Genomic DNA, 6,000 nt, shown 5'->3' with positions numbered 1-6,000 from the left:
ACCACTTTCAAGTATTTGAAATACTTGATCATGTTTTTCGTCTTCCTCTGCTTCTATTTCTCCTCATACGCACCACATAGTTCTTTCATTCCTCACTTATTCGCTTCATATATTTGTTTTACCTGTAATTCGTCAATCATTTCTCCACATGCGTAAACATATCAATACACCATCTGAATTTTTTCGATTATGGTTTTCTAAACCTTGCATTTTTTTTTTCACCATTGGAAAATCGTAAATGGTTTTGCCATTCAATATACTTTCATCCTTCTTTTGCCAACTCCACGTTTCACTTTCTTATACAAGATTATTCATACTACCGTTATATGACAATAACGTTACAAACAAAATTGGAAAGAGATACACCTAAGTACTCTTATGTTATTTTGCAAGAATTTTATGAACGTATCTCCTTATTTACATTGCAGGGAAATAAGTGATTAAGCTTTTAATCCATAAAAAAGTTTTTTGAAGCAAAATATTGTCTGCGTCGGCATCGCATTTGCCAAAATTCTTTTGTTATCATCAATTTTCTTTTGCGAGCATTATTTTATATTAGCTTCTTATCTTCATGTTCGTGTGTTTTCAATAACGTTTCGAAAATGAGTTCTTATATCTGGCAAATAAAGGACCTGCGTTAGGGAAAAAGATATATCAAGTCAGGACTTACATCTTTGTCAATTTGTTATTGTGAGTCTCGACCAAGTCCCTCAGATTTCTCCAAAAGCTGTGCTTACGTTTTCGTTGTAGTTTTCATGGGAAAGTTTCATTATGACTTTTTGTGAATCTTTTATCCTAATATCGGAAAATCTTGTCACCATTTTTTTAAGTTTTTTATTTTATAATCAAAATAAAACTTTTTTAATATCACTATAAATATTTCATTATAACCTTATTATAATGTCTACCGGTTTTGAAGCTGACAGCTTCTTTTTCAAGACTGATTAATACTAAAACACTTTTTACTTAACAAAATTGCTTAGCAAAAAATACTTAAATAAAAAAGGACTAAATATATTGCATACACGCAACAGAGGGCTTAAATTATATTACTTAGAAATAATATAAAATTAAATAAGCAGTTATTAATAATTTACAACTTATAAATACACAAGCAAACGATTTTTCTAAAAGTCCGTTATTAAATATGTTTCCAATCACTCAACATACCTGATCCCTTTTGGCTGTGACTGCTTACTAACACAAAAAATAAAGCCACTTGAGATCTTCCCAAGCTCTTTTGCCTAACGGCCAAAATATTTAAAATTTGTTAAGTTTATAGTGTTTTAGTATTAATCAGTCTTGAAAAAGAAGCGTTTAGCTTCGAAACCGGTAGACATTGTAATTATATTTTTATAAAACATTTAAAGTGATTTAAAAAAAATGCTTTAATGTATATATGTCATGGTTTTTTTATTTTTTTATTTTATTTTTATTTTAAAGAGAAATATTTGTGTTTTTACTATTTACACAAATATTTCAATTTCACACTATTTCTGTGAGCCTAAGCGGCTCATTATTAGAAATAGGTATCAAATTGCGGTAGAGGGGTTCGAACCAGTCCTCCAGTTCCAGGGGTTTTCATTGTCCTCCATATGCTGATACTTTTTTTAAAGAGAATTTTGTGTTTTTATTATTCACATAAATATTTCAAGTTCAAACTATTTCTGCGAACCTAAGCGGCTCATTATTAAAAATAGGTATCAAATTGTGGTAGAGTGTTTTCGAACCCAGAAACTCTGATCAAGAGTTCGCGACACTAACCACGGGACCACAACCCGACACTACATTTGGAAATATGGCTGATTGTGGTGCCTCCAGTTAAGACATTTGTGAAGTATTTAACTTATAATATTAATAATATTAACATATTTTAAGTAGGGTGTCTGATATAATAAATAATACTAATGGTTTTCGTTATTAGTTTTACATTTTCTAAAGGTTTTGTGATTGTACGTTATATATTTCACAGAAAAAGGACATTATAAGTGTGTATGTAGAAGAATTTTCTTATTTAATGTATGCGCAGGGTTGACTCCACCTCTATAGGTTAAGAATAGGGCGGTTGACATTTTGTACAGGGCTTAGAGACTTTTGTACCCTTTTCAAATTCTCTAAAGTCTAAAGATATCCCCTCGTGCGTTGTTAGCAGCTACAATGTATTTCTAAAATGTGTCAAAGTGCAGAACACAATGTGACAAAGTACGTATCTTCCTCTGGATTCCGAAACGTGAAGTTATAAAGGGTTTCGCTGTTCTAAAGTAGAATGTAACAACATCACAATGAGCATTTTATTATTATGTACACAATTCATCAATTTTATTTTATTTTAATTTTTTCTTTGACAGTCACTCAGTGAAAAATGTAACATATTATTTTTTCACATCTCAACATAGATGAAGAAGAATATGGAAGTCTGGGAATTTACGGGGCTTACGACCGTTATAGGAGAGTTTAAGTGATCACTTTACACAAGTGTAACATTCACCAATTCTATCTATGATATGCAACCACACTACTCAAAGTCTTGGAAGATCTATATATATATATATATATATATATATATATATATATATATATATATATATATATATATATATATATATATATATATATATATATATATATATATATATATATATATATATGTATATAAATACATATGATCCAATTTCGAAACATTGTGCTTGAATCAATGTATGTAATTTCACTAGATACTTCTATTAGAAAGAAATTCTTTCATTTGTATGTAAGAAAATTTAAAAAAATAATGATATGATGAATTACTCCTATAATTGGAGATAATCCAAATTTGTTAACAAGTATTTGGACACACTTAAAATTTTGTAGAAGATTTTTCTGCCAGCGTCGAGTCTTATTTTTATTAACAAACAAAATAATTATAAACAATTATAACAACAATTAATGAAAAAAATCATAGTTTAAATGTGTTTAGCTTTATAATTTTAGAAATTATGATCGCAATTCTCGAATTAGGCTAAAAAAAAGGGATCCAATTCCCCACCCCAATACTTGGGTGGGGAATTGGATCCCACTTTATGATCGTAATACAATAAATTCATATCACAAACAGAGTTTCTAGTCTACGTACTATATTTTATATTGTAAAAGGCCTATGAGTTGGAATAATCGGCGTATACGTATGAAGATATACATAGATTAATGTGGAGGAGGCGACGAATGCTTGCTAAGACAAAGTAGAATAGCATTATATCCTCTCTGCTTACCCCTGCGAGGAAGCGGCATGACGGTGTCAAATCAGGAACAGATCTTCAGTGAACATACTGTATTTCGTTTTGTGACGGTTGTTTCACCCTTTGAATACAATTTAAAACCTAACCACCACAAAAGTTACGATTATTGCATTTTATGTCTTTTTTGACCGAAAATAGTAGAAAGAAAAATATATATCCTTTGACTTGATAACTTATAATTCTACCGTAAATAGCCCAGAAACTAAAGTCTAATTTTTAAACATAAAATATTGAACACTTTGAATGTTTATGTGTATATAAAAAAAAAACCAAAATCATCATATTGATGATTTTTTAGCTTGTAAGTTTTGAGGGTTTAGAGTCGTAATTTAATCATCCATTTCATCTCAACTTTTCTATATAAAAACTATAGTTATTAATAGATTTTAATTTCTAATATAAATATAAAACAGACTTCATTATGTATTTCCAGACAGCCTGCGTTTAATAGACCATAATACAGAGATAATCTTCAATTATACTATAATAATTCTCGAAATACGAAGAATTGTGCGTACATTTAGGAATTTCCTCGCCTTAAATGAACTGACAAAATCCTCGGGACAGTAATAAATCACTTTAATTTCGTGACGCCATTAAAGTCCTCAGTTTTGCGGAGTTAAATTCTTGGAACGGTGGATATTTCTGGCACGATTCGGAGATAACAATGCGAAATGATAAAACAGTCAGTCCTTTTACCCTAACGGTGGTCCTGTTAGTCCTGCAGGAACAATCGCCGGCCCACACAATGAGCTGAGAGAATGGTTTTAACGAAAAATAAACCATGATAACTTCTTTGATTTGAATTTTACTTGGTAAATAACACTATTTATTTTAGTTGTAGTTTATATTATGACACGTGTTTCGATGCACTCCGCTTCATTTTCAAACAACGTATTTTTTATGTATAGGTATTACCGCAAATGACTGTAAAATCAATTATTGAAAGAAGAGAGACTCCACAAATTTGCGTAAACTGAAAAAGCTAATTACATTTGTTTTTAAATAGTAAAGAAACTCATTTTTGACTAAAAAATAGCATATTAATGACAAAAACTCCACACCACTCTGTCTTTACAAAGAATCCTCGTCTCTTCTATATTCTTGGATATCCTCATACATACCCGACGATTATTCCGACTCCTGATCTAACCTCTTTCAAGTAAATTATAAATCAAACAATTGTGTTTTACCACTTGAGTAAAACAAGTGTTTTATTTATAATTTAATCATGTCTTACCACTAAGTGTACGCCGTAACCATAAATAACACTTTCAAGTTTTTGAAATATTTGATCATGCAAGGTTTTTCTCGGTCTTCCTCTACTCCTATTCTAACATAATTCGCGTCATAAATTTGTTTTACAGTTCTTTCTTCACTTATTCGCCCAACATGTCAAAACCATCTCAACACACCTTTTTAATTTTGCACTCTTTCCTTTCATTTGCCATTTGAACATCTATCATATATCGTTCTGAATATTTTCTCTGCTACGAATTACGCAGATATCCAGTCTAGTGTAAATTATATATAAAAATCGGTATGAAAGCTTTGGTGAAATTGTAATAAGATTATGTTCCCGTTCAGTAAATTCATCTCTGGTCTCCAGTCATGAGTGAACTAGAGATAGCGCATTTGATCACGTTAATGGGAAAATTATAATTACCGAGAAAATGTCTTCTCGTGTGAACGTAATACAATATCATTATTTCACTTCCGGGAAATTCGATAGCGCTTGGTTAGCGATTTATGCGAAACTAAATGACAAGTTTACTCCCCTTCGTATTATCGGGTGTTATATTTATTATGATATTATTAAGATGAAATAATAAGAACCATAAAAAAGATACCTAATTGTTTTTTTTTGTCGTGAGACTAAAATTTCATGTAATTAATTATAATTTAAATCTTGATTTTAAAACAATGTAATACAAAAGTAACGGATTTTGAATATGCTTAGCGTATTTTAAAAGCGATCAAGTTTTTATGCGATGAACTTATACTAAGCATTGATGACGGATAGAGTGTTTTTTGACAGTTGCTCAAATAATGTGTATCCATAAGCATTTTTAATCTAAAAATATAAGAAACCAATAAAAATGTGTGCTTTCCTTTTTCTTTCTTTTTCATTTAACCAGACTAAGACACAGCAATGAGTGGCCGGTTAAAGCTGGTTCTTGATACATTCTCAAATACACTCATTTGTATTTTACGCTTGTATTAAGTTTGATTCATATATTACCTATTATTCCTGTTCTATGTCCTTTCCGGGGAAGACCGAGAAAAACATGGCACGATCAGGTATGCCAAATACTTGAAAGTGGTCAGGTTAGGAGTCGTAGTAACAATCGGCGGGTATGTATGAGGAGATGCATGAACGTGGAAGAGGCGAAGAATGTTTGCAAGGACAGAGTGGTGTGGCGCTCTATTCTCTCTGCCTATCCCTGCAGAAAAGCGGCGTGATGGTTAGTTAGTTAGTTAGTTATGTCCTTTCCAATACAGCAGTTTTTTATAATTTTTTTAGACGGGAGTTGTATTTATTATTTACCTTGCTTATTATGTACAAGGTTTACAGATCATTGAGTGGATTTTTGTTTCTTCTAACTTAATAAAAAGTAAAGTAATACAGCAGTCATGTCGGTTGTAACTTCGAGGCAATAGCGTAGCACCTAAAATGTCGATTTCCGGAAACATAAAGTCTATCTGGGCGATCCATTATAGTGCG

Source organism: Brachycentrus maculatus, unplaced genomic scaffold (assembly GCF_059751285.1).
Source record: "Brachycentrus maculatus isolate JH-2025_06_01 unplaced genomic scaffold, ASM5975128v1 h1tg000218l, whole genome shotgun sequence".
NCBI lineage: Eukaryota > Metazoa > Arthropoda > Insecta > Trichoptera > Brachycentridae > Brachycentrus > Brachycentrus maculatus.
This window is presented reverse-complemented; position numbering follows the sequence as displayed.